General features: G+C 49.1%; 1 protein-coding gene across 1 annotated transcript in view; it reads left to right on the forward strand.

The window, feature by feature from the left end:
• The window catches only part of LOC142019525 (gonadotropin-releasing hormone II receptor-like), a 70491-nt gene that overhangs the window by 42265 nt on the left and 15471 nt on the right, over positions 1–12755 (forward strand). The window contains exon 3 of the mRNA XM_075006548.1: positions 2757–2871. The gene's annotated coding sequence lies outside the window, so the exon portion shown is untranslated. The remainder of the gene's footprint in view (positions 1–2756; positions 2872–12755) is intronic.

Raw genomic sequence — 12755 nt, forward strand, 5'->3', positions numbered from 1 at the left:
CTGGCCAATGAGAGCTGAGAGAGGTGGGTGCTTGCAGGTAAGAGCCTGGATCTACTCAATCTACAATCCATGTAGGTGCAATAACTTTATCCTTTGAGAGGGGTGCACATTGTAAAAGTGGTATTGAGAAATCTGATGGCTTCAAATGAGTCTGAGAACTTTTCTGAGGCAGAAACATAGAATCAGAAATGGATTCTTTTTTCACTTACGCCAGTGTAAGTCTGAAGTAAGTCCACCGGGCCACCACACGTACCTGCTAAGCGGTCCTGTGGCACCTTAGAGATCAACAAATTTATTAGGTCATGACTTAGGGCTGCATCCCTGTATATCAGCATGGCACCGTTGAACACCACAGAGCTTTCCCCCTTTGTATCAAGCTGAAGAGCTGTCCTGTAATAACTGACCTAAGCTAACTGCATGTAGAATTTTTAGAAATCTCCAGAATAACATTGTTTGGTAGACTCAACAACTGGCTGGCATGAAACTGACGTGAAATTGCTGTGGTAATTGCATATAAAAACCAGAGTCTTCTGTCTTACGTGAGAGCCGTGGTGTGGGTGTAGGAGATTTAGTCATCTGGTAGCTGAGAAGCTAGTCTGAAAATATGTGAGCGTTGGCTTAGGTCTGAAGTCTTTTTTTCCTTTGAAAACTACTTTGAGAAATGACAGTGCTTATAGTATTAAAGGTGGGAGGGCACTGGTACAGTAGGGGGTTTTTTTAGATGTTTTTCTGGCTATCTTTCAGAAGAAGGGAAGAAAATTCCAAGGGGAGTGTAGGGAGATGGTAGAAAAAAGCAAGGAGGAACGAGAGAGTAGAAGCGGGGGACTAGAAAGAACTATGACAACTAAAGCCCCATGTAAATCAAGGACAAAATTGTTCAATTTTATAGGTTACTCATAGTGAAAATATTCGATTCCAGAGTTTGTCATGGATTAAGGGAAACATAATAGCTGTGAAAATTTTGATCAGGATCTTGCACTTCTGTTGACTTCAGGGGGTACTTGCGGGCTCAGCCCTTTGGCAGATCTTGTCCTGTTTAAGAAATCTAGCAAATGTCTAGCAACGAATGTGTTTGGATAGCAGGTAAAATAACTGCTGGACAGAGAAACATTTCTTTCACTGTGCATCAATTGATTTTTTGGAGCGCTCTAACCAGGGTGGGGAAGAAGTGCACCAAGGACGACTTACCAAGTCACGGCAAAGTTCAGTGATATTGACTGTTGGTTTTAATTTACCTTGCGCCTGACAGCGGCAACAAAATTCTGCCATGCTTCCCCACAACCGAACAACCTCTAGAAATCTACAGAATGCATGCGTGTGTGGCTGACGGGACTTGGAACCCGTTGATAATACTGCACAGCTCCAGTCCATGCAGAGACCACCAGGAAGAAGGTGGTGGGATATAAGCCAACATGTTGAGTCCACATAAAGCAGTAGGACCCAGGGCTGGCCAAACCCCTTCCTGGGTAGCGTTGTAAACCTTTGAGCCTAGGCTTGCAAGGTGAACCCACCTCTGCCCAGTTGTTGCTATTATTCGGTGAATCACAATGGTACCCAGACTCCTCAGCTGAGATCATGGCCCCACTGTGGTAGGTGCTGTATGTAAATGTAGAACACCAGTCTGCCCGAAGGAATTTACAGTCTACTTAGACAAGACGGCGGGTGAGAGGAGACAGAGGCATGGTGAAGGGGAGAGATCTGCCAAAGATCACACACTGATCAGTGGCAGAACCAGCACTGCAATGAGGTCTCCTGACTCTCACTCTATCCTTTAGAACTTACTGTGTCACCAAAATCAGTGCCAGTGAATTTCAGAGGGCAGAACCTGCTGAGTAAACTCCTTGGGTATAGTTTCATGGGGGGGAGGCAGATAAGCAGGGCTGTAAAGTGAGGTGGTGAACAACCACAGGCTCTGTTTGACCTGAGGAGCTGCGCTCCAGAATTGCGCTTGGGCTGTTTAGACATTGCTTCTGGCTGCCAAGAACTCAGAGTAGAACAGGATGATCCAGTGCTCAAGTCTCTTCTAAAATCCTCCTGGGATAGTGTTTAGGAAATGCCTCAAAATAAACATGCCAGGCTTCATGATACAGTGCTGTAAGCCTCATAAGTATCTCTCACTCATACATGTGGCTGATCCAGAAATGGTCTTGCTGAGAGCTGCTACCAGCGCTCAGCCATCATTGCCTCAGCGTCATCTGGTGGTTGGGCTTGTTTCTGGAACTTTGTGTGTTTAAGATACTCCAGGGTTGGTTCCTCCAAAGCAAGCAATCCCATGTCTGGTACATCCATGCCATGGGATGATTCCAGCAGCCAAGCACTGAAATGACAACGGTGGATGTGAGGGGGTAGGAGATTTCCCAAGTGGGTCCAGTCGTACTAGAACTGGAAGGCTCTTTGATATTTCAGGATTAATGAAAACACAAACCCAGAAACTGTATGTGTTAAAAGTAAGGGCCCAGGCCTCATCCCAATCATCGGTGCTGCATACTCCATGTGTTCCCTTCTCCTGTATCTGCCCTAGATGGCACCAGCCCTTCCTGCCTTGGGCCTGGTGCATTATCCTTGTCAAGAAGGTGTAAGAAAGGTTGGGGGAACTGAGAGGGCCATGTATAACCCCCACCAGCCACGCATGCACTAAGGAAGTTAATAAAACAGGTGACAGAGGTGATGGGACATAGAAACCAGCTGGGTTAATTGGGTCCTTGCTCCCCCCAATCCTGTGGCTGGGTTAACATAGGCATCTTCTCCATCAGTAGAGCAAAGACGTCTGTGGTCTGAAGAGTCCTAGAAACACAAGGCCCGAAGCCATCGTACTCTCCAAGGCCTCATGGGAGCAGCCTCCATCTTCAGTGACAGAATTCATAGGAGACTGTAAGTTGGGGGTTCTTCTCCTGCGTAGACGCACCTAGTCCTTAGCTGTGATCTGTCCTGCCACAGCCCAACTCTGAGGGTTGTTTGGCCCCTTGTGACAAATCCATTTGCCTGGCTTATTTACTTTAAGTGATGGGTGATGTGAGGTGGGGTTCTTTTGTGGCGGGGGAGGCGGGAGTGTCCATTTTGGTGCCTTTGAAATATGTAATCTAGAACCACTTCCAATTCCACGGAAACCACCGTTCATTCAATTTACTGATCATGGGACAGTGCCAGAGCCAGAGCCAGAAACACCCTGATATTGATAGTACACGCCATGAAATAGGTGTGACCCTGTTCCAGCCGGCTGCCGTGTTTTGAACCTCTGCCAAACAGCAGGTGGCCTGGCGAAGGGTGAAAAAACCACACTACAGCTGCTCCACACAGCCAGGAAAGTCATTTCCCTCTGCAGGTAATGCTCTCTGCTGCCATCCTTGCAACGAAAACATTCTCTGCTTTCAGTTAATGCAGGGTAGTTTGGACTCCACACCCGCTGATGGGAGGAAGGGGGTAATTGCCACCCAGACCCAGCAATTCACAGGGACCTGGAGCTCCAGCTGCCTCCTGCTGCTTTGGCAGCAGCACTGGCCGGAGCTCGGAGCGCCTTTGAAGCACCAACAGCGCTGCTCCACCACTCCGCATGGACCTAAGGGCAGGGGCGGGGGGGCAGCACTGCCTTTGGCCCTGCCCCTTCCACCATGGGCTCCGCCTCTTCTGGGCACAGAGCCAAACCGCCCTCCTACCTTGCCCCTGAGCCCATGGTAGCTGCTGGAGCTGCCGTTTGACCCTCATACTCAGAGCATTTTAATTTGAGCAGGATGTTTTCTTAGACAAACATTAGACAACCGGTACATATAAAGTGCGGGGCACTCCAGTCCAAATTTCCATGCGTAGTGAACATGGATATAGGTGCTCACCTCTTTTGGGCATCCTTGCTTGAAGTTGAGGTTGGCTTGCAGTAGGTCTCTGGTGCTTGAGAAATTCAGGGCCCTGTACTGGTTACTGATGCACAAGAACGGAAGGTCACGTGCGGGGTAGAAGTGCTTGAGGGCTAGAAGTAAATGGCTACATTAGGCAATATTCCTAGAAACCGCCAGAGAAAAGGGCTGGAGCTGACGGCGTTGTGAAATGCAGCACAATATGACACTGAATCTTGACACTGCTTTATTTCGTGCTGACGATGAGTGTTTATTAATAAATTTAAACTTGCTTGGACACCTTTACCCCAAGTATGATATAACTAACTTCAGTGGAGTTACACCAGTCATGCATTTAATCCTGGAGGTTAAATTAGAACCTTTTGGAGGGAGTGCGTGGCCCCGAGTATCAGCAGTAGGATAGACAGCCACTAGTTTGCCCATGAACCCAGTGCATGTCAGTAAGTATTTTCCATCTGGGCAGCCTCCTCAAAAGGCCAAGGCTGCATGAGCAGGACAAACAAATTCCCCTCTCATTGCTAGATTCAGGCATGGCATGCTCGTGAGGTATGTGGAGAAGGTTTGCAATGCTGTTGCATCAGGCTGAACCTCATCTGAACCTCATCTGTGGATGAAAGAGAGCAGAAAAGGTGGCGTGACTTAGGGGTTTGGTGCCATAGTTACATTCCTGTTTTTGCCATTGCTTCACGGTAAGCTTGATGACACCTCTGTGCCTCAGTTTTTCCATCTCTAAGATGGGGGGTGACAGTTCTCAAAATATCAGCTTCCAGGGGTTAATGATTAGAAATGGGCCCAATTTATAACACCTGGAATACAAACCCAGATCATAAACACCCCAGATTCTGCAGCATTTGAAACTGGGTTCTACTTTAGACTCATCTCTAGCCTTGAAGCGTAATTCAACCGTGTCTGACAAACAGTCCGAGATCTTTGCACAAAGGTGCTATGTAAAAGCGAAGTATCATCATTCCACAGGGAAATGCTTCAACATTCAGGCTATTGCAATTCTTAACAGAACATTTCATTCTTTTGAGCACGGGGTTGGTTTTTGAGTTTTGTCCCTTGGAAATGATAACAGCTTGGGTGTTTTCTTGGACTGTTTATTTCTTTGCAGTGCAGTAGTGACATATTATGCCCTCATTTGGTCTTTCACAGCATTCACCTGAAAGTGTGTTGAATTACTGAGCTGACTTGTGGCAGTGTAATTTACCAACTTCCATTAAAGAAGAGAAGGGCTCATTCTGATGGCTCATATTCATTCTGAATATGTATGACTGGGAAGTGGGTTTAAACTGAAAGCGTCTTCTTACTTCTACTCATTCAGGGGGACTAGACAGAGCAAAGCTCATTTTCACCATCCCCCGTTTATTTACCCATCAATCTTCATGGCGGGATTGAGTCACGCACTGCACAGACAGCTGACAAATCCATAAGCTTAGACTTGCTGAAAGGATAGCTAGCAGCCCTGTGGGTAGGGATCATTTTCCAATACAGCATAAGGCCCACAGCTCCCAGAGGTGCGTAAAGCACGATGGTGACATTGAAAACCACTGACTTCTCCCCTGAAAGGTTTGGAATTGCAGCAAAGAAGCAGAGACCCCCTGACAATTTGCTGCAAATGGGTTATGATCTGACCCGATCTGCAGCACCTGAGACTCACAGCACAGTGAAGAAGGAGGAGGGCAGGTGGCCATGTGAAACGCATGAGTCTATTGCCCACTGCCATCAGGGTGAGTCTATTGACTTGAAGATCCAGAGTGCTCGTTTAAACTGCTGGATTGACAGCCATGTTTGGCTGTTTCCTGCTCACCTGGGGCCTGGAGCCAGACCCACTGGAGTCACTGGAAAGATGGGCTCTAGATCAGGCACATAACAGCTCAGTCCTGTTCCCATTACAGTCAGTTGCTCCAGTCAAGCACTGTTGCCATTACAGGACCCAGCAGACCCAGTGCTACTCTGTTTCACTAATGCACGTCCACCGTAGCTGCACAGATTCACCTGGATCCGCTCACAGTGCTGGGCCGTGCCCACAAACAGGGGCAGGTGTGTGCCTGGGAAGGCCGTTGAGACCTGATCTGTGTTCTGGCCAGGACTGGCAGTTCCCTGGAAGCAGAGCTCCTAAAAAGCAGGAGAGCAGCAGCACCTCCCTGCCCGCCTCAGTGGTAACTCAGCCTCGTTGGCCTAACCAAGGTAGGTGGCGGCAGAAATGAAGGCGTAGGGTCCGCTCTGCAGCAGATAGGTGGCGCTGCCGGGAGGGGCTCGTTCCTACCAGTCGGGAGAATAGCCGCCTGGAGAACTTTCTGTCACAGATGGGCCTGGGCAGCACCCCGAAGCCGCAGGGGTGTTTAGATCTAAGGCGCAGGTCCATCTCCGGTTCTGGTGTGTGCCTCTGGCTAACCAGAGAACAGGTGGCGATCTGGTAGGCTGTGTGGAGGTTAGCAAGCCCTTCAGACTGCTTCCGCCACCCACAGAGCGCCTCAGAGTTGGGAAGCTTGGGTCAGTCGTCCGAATGGACGTTCAAGCCCCATGCGAGCCAGCTGAGGGTGAAGTTGTGCCATGCAATATGTGCTGAGGATCCGGGGCAGACCGCTACAAGCCGAAGAGCCTGTAGGATTAGAACCAGGGAGGTTCTGGGCGGCTGGTGTTTCTGTATCACCACTAGCAACACAAGCCGGCTCTCCTCTGAGGCCACGGAGCAGGAAGTAGCACCCAGCAGGGCCCAAGTGGAAGCCCCTTGCCACCCACTGATCCATTGGGACTAGTATTTAAACCAAGAAGCTGTTATGAGAAGTTGTCTAAGCGACCGTGCAGACTGGCTGCTTGCTTCTGCTCCAGACCCTGCTTGCCGTTGACCCTAGCGGGTCCTTGACTTTGCTGTTTGATTTCTGTCTATAACCTGCCGCCAAACCCTGCTTGACCCAAACTGCATTGTAGCAATAGACCGGTGCTGGCCCTGGCCTGGCACTGATGTTAGGGTTGACTTCACTACAGAGTTAGAGCAGGGTCGTAGCTGGGAGTTAACGCTAGCCCTACCCACCCATCTGCACGCACCACCTCTCAGTTTGTGTGTGGTGCTCTCAACGCCGGCTAGCTGGCCTTCTCCTGGGGAAAAGCTAGAGCACAGGTGCTGCTTTCAGACAGGCCACAAGGACAGGGGCTAAACAACTCGAGTGCTGTGAGTTCTCTCAGGCCTTCCCACAGTCCGCCCCCCCACCCCCTACATCAGTCAGAAAGACAGGCAGGTTCTCTCACAACATACAGGGAAAGTTTACTGCAGAACTATGGGACATGCCACCAAGTCTCAGTGAGTCATGCTGGAAGTGAGCCAGCAGAGAGGAGAGGGTAACTCCACCCCGGCTTTGGAGTGGGCTTGTTTGCACCCCGGCTCAGCCAACACAGCGCTGATCACCCTAGTAACTCTCCAGTGAAGACGTAGCTTCTCCATGTCCCCTCCATTCAAGTATGTGATAGCGATGGGATGTTTGTACTGTACTGGGATCCACGCACCTTTCTGATGAGATGGCGGAGCAGATGGGGTCTGTCTCTGAATATGGCCCAGGCAGTGGCGATTTCAAGAGCATCTGGGCATGTGAATTTCTCACTACGTGGGGGTTGAGGTTTTGTTGCTGGCTACCTCTAAGCTTGGTTCTGCCTCTCCCCCAGACTTGTGAGCCCTAGTCTGACCTTCATCCAAACTGGAATTCAAACACCCTGTTCAGCTACCAAAGCATTTCTGAATGTCAGACATTTTACACCTTTATATGACCCACTGCTACACTTTTTCCTTATAATGATATCAGCCTTGGAAACTAAGTGTGTTGTGTGTCTTAATGAAGGCGAGGTGTAAGAATAATTACTGTAGGGTTTGCTGCAGATGGGAACTGCGGTTCAATAACAGAGAGAGCCTTGTGGAATAAGTCTGCCTTAGTTTTCACATTTCCTTTGATCACAGGCATTTCTGCTGCTATGGAAAATAAACTCTTTGCTCCCTCTTGTGACATCAACACCTCATAGGTCATGTCTGCTTTATTATCCACACAACACACTTTCTCATCGGTGTCCTCTCAGATGAGTTGGGACTATTTAAAATTCCACTTCAGGGTTCCAGCAAGAGTCCCAAAAAACAAGTTGTCTGGACAAAATCAAGCAATGTTTGTATTGGTGTCTGCATGTCTGGAGCGTCTCTCTGGTGGCGCATTACATCTCAGAGTAATGCCACCTGAATGTATAATAGCGCCCACTAGTGGCTGGCCTACTGGAAGATAACAACTTACTTATATACTTACTAACGGAGTTCCCCGACTAGTTCAGGCAGCTGCGGTCTGCAATGTAGTGATGGAACTCCTGGATTCAAACTTTTTCTTCTCTGCTCACTGGTGTGCAAAACATTCAGCTGATTTCAGCTCCATGGCTGGGGTGCCTCTCTGTGCCCACACTAGCACAGTACAACTCCTTATATAGCACGCACACATGACGCAGACCTTAAAGTACGGACTACGCTCTGACCCTTTATTATTGCAGACGCGGTGATGAACATTCGTCTTGAAAAACCATCCAGCTCTTGGTGAACTATAATGTCCTGTGGCATAAAGGAGGTCAAACTAGACGAACTAGTGGTCCTGTCTGGCCTTAAAGTCTATGAACCTCAGGATTTTATACCTAGTCCTGTCACTGCTTCTTTAAATGACTATAGGCAAGTTAGCCTTCCTGTGTAAACTAGCCTGCCCCAGCTGCTCTGTGCCTCAGTTTCCCTAGCTCTAGTGTGAGGATGAGTTACCTCTCCAGATAATATTGTGAGGCTCCGTGAACATCCCAAAGGGACGGAACCGGCTCTAGCTCAGCACACTGTTTTTAGAAATTGAGCCCACATCATGTTTCAAGAATAAAGGGGGCGGGAAATGGGAACCTCTTGACCATATTTTTAACTTGTGAACTTTTTGACTGATGTCAAGAAACCATTCCAGCGGTGATCTCATTACGAGCTTAACTTGGGGAAATGACTGCATGGATGCTGGTATTTACTCACAAAAACACTGTCCGTTACATGTCCTCCCGGACTAGACTTGCTGTTTCACAGCCAGTATGAGGCAGAAGTTTCCTTGGCCAAGTTGCTTTTGAAACAACACAAGCCTTGAAAAAACACTTGAGGGGAAAAGGTCAGCGACTGAAAAACTCCATTAGAGGCGATAAATTGCCCTGATCAAACAGAAAAATGCCGTGTGAACAAAGATAATAAATGTAGATGATTCTCAGTACCAAAACAAAGGGAAGTTACATGTGTTGTATTAAGATCTCCTGCTGTCTTGCCAATAACCTTTGTCACTGGCTCCTCCTTATGATTCAGTACTGAAAACAGCTAATGGAAATTATTCAATGTTACTCATATTGGATGGGAACCAGACCATTAATCCTTATGGACTTGATCTTGTGATGTGCTGGGGCCCCAGGACTCTCCTGCTCAGCTCCTCTAAGGCTGAAATTCAACAAGTATCTTGAAGGGAGGACTCAGGTGTGTAGCTTCGGGAAAATAAAGTTTGATAAGGAATAAAAGTAGGGCCTACGAATTTTGTATTGTTCCTGTTTACTTGTGTTCCCTTTTTTTTTTTTCCAGTAACAAAAACAATCATTTCCCATTACTCATTTGTAGCCACAAATATTTCAGAACATACTTAAATACCTAAAAGTACATGGTCAAATTTTGCTCTCTATTACACCAGCGTAAAACTGACTCAGTTCTACTGGTTATATTAAAGTGTATTCTAAAGGTGCTTATTCCCACAGAGCTACTGTAGATTTACACTAGAGAAACAGATCAGAAATTAGCCCTATGTCTGTTCAGAATGTGACTTCCTTTCAGATATTCAGCCTTCCAACTGCAGGGTTTTCTGATCTCAATCTAAGACTGTCGGGAGATAACCCTGGATATCTCATGGTTGTGATAACTGAACTTCTGCTAAGCATTGTGTGAAATCAAATCAGCTGTGTTGCCTCTACTGATAGGTTCAGCTGCAATCAGCGAAGTATTCTTTGACTGGGGTGAGGGGTTTAGTAGTTGGTCCTGGCACCTGAAGAGCCAGATATGTATTCAGCTAACCTGACAATGTGTGGGGCGGTGAACCAGTCGCGAAGGAAAGAGACGGATTCAGTCTTTTCCTGTTTGTGACCTTGGGCTAGTCACTTAGCCTCTCTGTGCTTCCCTTCCCCATTTGAACAAAGGGAATTTCTGCTGCACCCTACCTCACAGGAGCAAGTGCAAATAAATGCGTTAAAGGTGGTGAGGTGCTCAGGTGTCTAGAGGAGAGGTAAGCTACGAAGGGTCCCCATGCGAAAGAGAATTGACATTTAAAATTAGAACAGAACAAGAGAATGAATGGAGAGGTCTTTTGAAAGTCTATATTGACAGCTATGACATACAGCCCCTTACTGTCTTAGGCAGGCAATGCCAATCTGCCTATAATCTCATAAAATCCCTCAAAATAATTATACACGCACATTGTGCCCCATAATCTCTCTTTATCCAAAACCAAATCCCCTGTCCAGGGTGGCGGGGGAGAGGGAATTTAAACCTGCCAGGAGCAGGGGCCACGGCACCCCATAGCACGGATGCCAGCTCAGATCTGTGAGAATCATGTACAGCTTCATTGCCGAGACCAGACCATCCACAGAATTATCTGGACCAGCTGACTGAAACAAACCTCAGCCTTATGGGACCCCATGCAAAGCAAGGGCCTGACCCAAAATGCCTTGATGTCAACTTTCCGCTGAACTCAAAGGCATTGGCTCAGACCCCAAGAGTGCTAGCCTCCTCTCCGCCTGGGAGTAGGTCTTTGCCATTGTGGTTCCTGACTTGGCTGCATGCATAACTGTTGGCTGGACAAGGATGAGTATGTCTACACTGTAATAGAACCCCCACTTCTCAGATCTTCGGTTTGCCGAGTCGAGCTTACAGGGCTGAAGCTAGCAGGGCAGACAATTGGGTCCAGGTGCTGAGACCTCCCACCTCACAGGGTCCAGGAGCCCCTGGCCTCAGCCCAAGCTTGAATATCTCCACTGCCACTTTATAGTCCTGCAGCCGAGTCCCACAGGCCAGAGTCAGCTGACCTGGGCCATTCCCAGCCAGCTGCAGTGTAGACAAACTTACGTGGCAGAACAAGGAACACAGGCCAACATCTACTACTGGTTATACTGAACCCTTTTGAGGGAAACTCTGGAAGCTTGAGAACAGCAAAGGAAAGAAGTATTCCCCTCACACGTTCACAGAGCTCACATTCGTCCTTTCTTTCTCCTCTCTCTCCTTCTCATCCTCCCCAGCGCATCCCTGGGAATTGTAATTCCTGGACTCGAAGCAACATGAAGCTGCTAGGACCAAGCGGGAGAAGCAAGCTGCACCAGCCTACACCTTCTTCTTCTTCACTGCTTCTCTGGGGCTATGTCTGCACTAGAAGGATCTGTCTACAGAAGTGACCACCTGAAGAGATGTTCCGACAAAACGTCTGTTGACAGATCGCATCTACACATAAAAGCAGATAGATCTTTCGATCTGCTCTGTCGAAAAAAGGGCCCTGGGGAGAGTCTCCATGGCCTTTTTGTCGCCAGTTTCTGTTGACAAAACACATTTTGTGTGTGGCCGCTCCGCGAGTTTTGTCTACAGAACTCTCTAGTGTAGACGTAACCTAGGACTGGCGCAGCTCCCAGGCTTGCTGTTGGCCTCTGCTTTGCTTCCCTTGTGGGTTTCGCATAAAGTGACCCAAGCGGAGTGGAGATGGGGAGTGGATTTTGTTTGAACGGAGAGCTGTGCTTCCTATCAGCCAACAGGGGCTTCTTAGCAAGAACTAGTCTAGAAAAACAAGGCAGCTGAAGCAAGTGGGGAAAATGCTCATTGAGATTCTTGGTATGATGTTGGTTGGAAAGGAGCAAGAGATACAAACCGTTGCCACGGGCTCTCCCATTTTAACTGTTCTCCCAGTAAAGCCTCCCCTCCAGTTCGGAGCCGCAGCTGGGGTCCCCTCAGGCAGCTCCCAGCCCTTGTTAGTGTGCGCTAGCAGAAGGTGGCCCCTGGCTGCTGGTGCTGGCAGGGAGTGGGAAGGGGGAATGCAGTGTGTGTGTCTCTCTCTCCCTCTCTCTTGCTGCAGACCCTCTGACTGCCATGGCACCTGAAGGTTATTGTTCAGCTGTCCCAGCCACCCTTCCTCTCCTCTACACCGTTTTATCCACTGTCCTGTCTGCAACCATCCCTTGACCAGGCCCATGCGCTGCGTCAGGCAGAGGAGCCTGAGCGGGTTCATTGAGATGTCAAAGGTAACGCAGGCAGTCATGGCTCATGGCCTCCAGGATGCTGAACTGCTACCGGCTGCAGCCAGCTCTCTCTCGGTCCCCTTGCCAGTGCCCACCTGGTGCTGCTGGCAGAGGAGCCGAACCCTGGAGGAGCCCTGATGAAGTGGACTAACACAGTTCTGACTGGATGTAGGTAAAAGCACATACCTGAGCCAGGTGCAGTGTGACCCAGGGAGCCACAATGCAAATCTCCAGCCTCATCCAGTACGGTCCCCTGCTATTGCAGCCGAGTCCCCCCACCTCTCCTCTGCTCCCTTCCACTCTCCTTGCACCCTGTTCCCAAAGTCCCTCCCCCACAAGCTATGTGACCCAGGGGATTACTGGGGGGCCTGGAGCCAGGTGGCTTCCAGACTCCCAGTGCTGCAGTGAGTGTGGCAGGGGAGAGACTCCTGCTGCCACTCAGCACCAGACACCCCCCAGAAAATCCCCTAGGCTGCCTTGGGCCCCGCTGGCTCCCATCAATGTGGGGGTCTGTCCCGTCCATAGGACAGTTGGGGCAGCTGCTGTAGGGGCCCCTGCAAAGCACGTGACACGGGGCAGCTGCTCTGAACCATCCTAGGGCAAAACGGCTGC

Source organism: Carettochelys insculpta, chromosome 12 (genome assembly GCF_033958435.1).
Source record: "Carettochelys insculpta isolate YL-2023 chromosome 12, ASM3395843v1, whole genome shotgun sequence".
In the NCBI taxonomy this organism is placed as follows: domain Eukaryota; kingdom Metazoa; phylum Chordata; order Testudines; family Carettochelyidae; genus Carettochelys; species Carettochelys insculpta.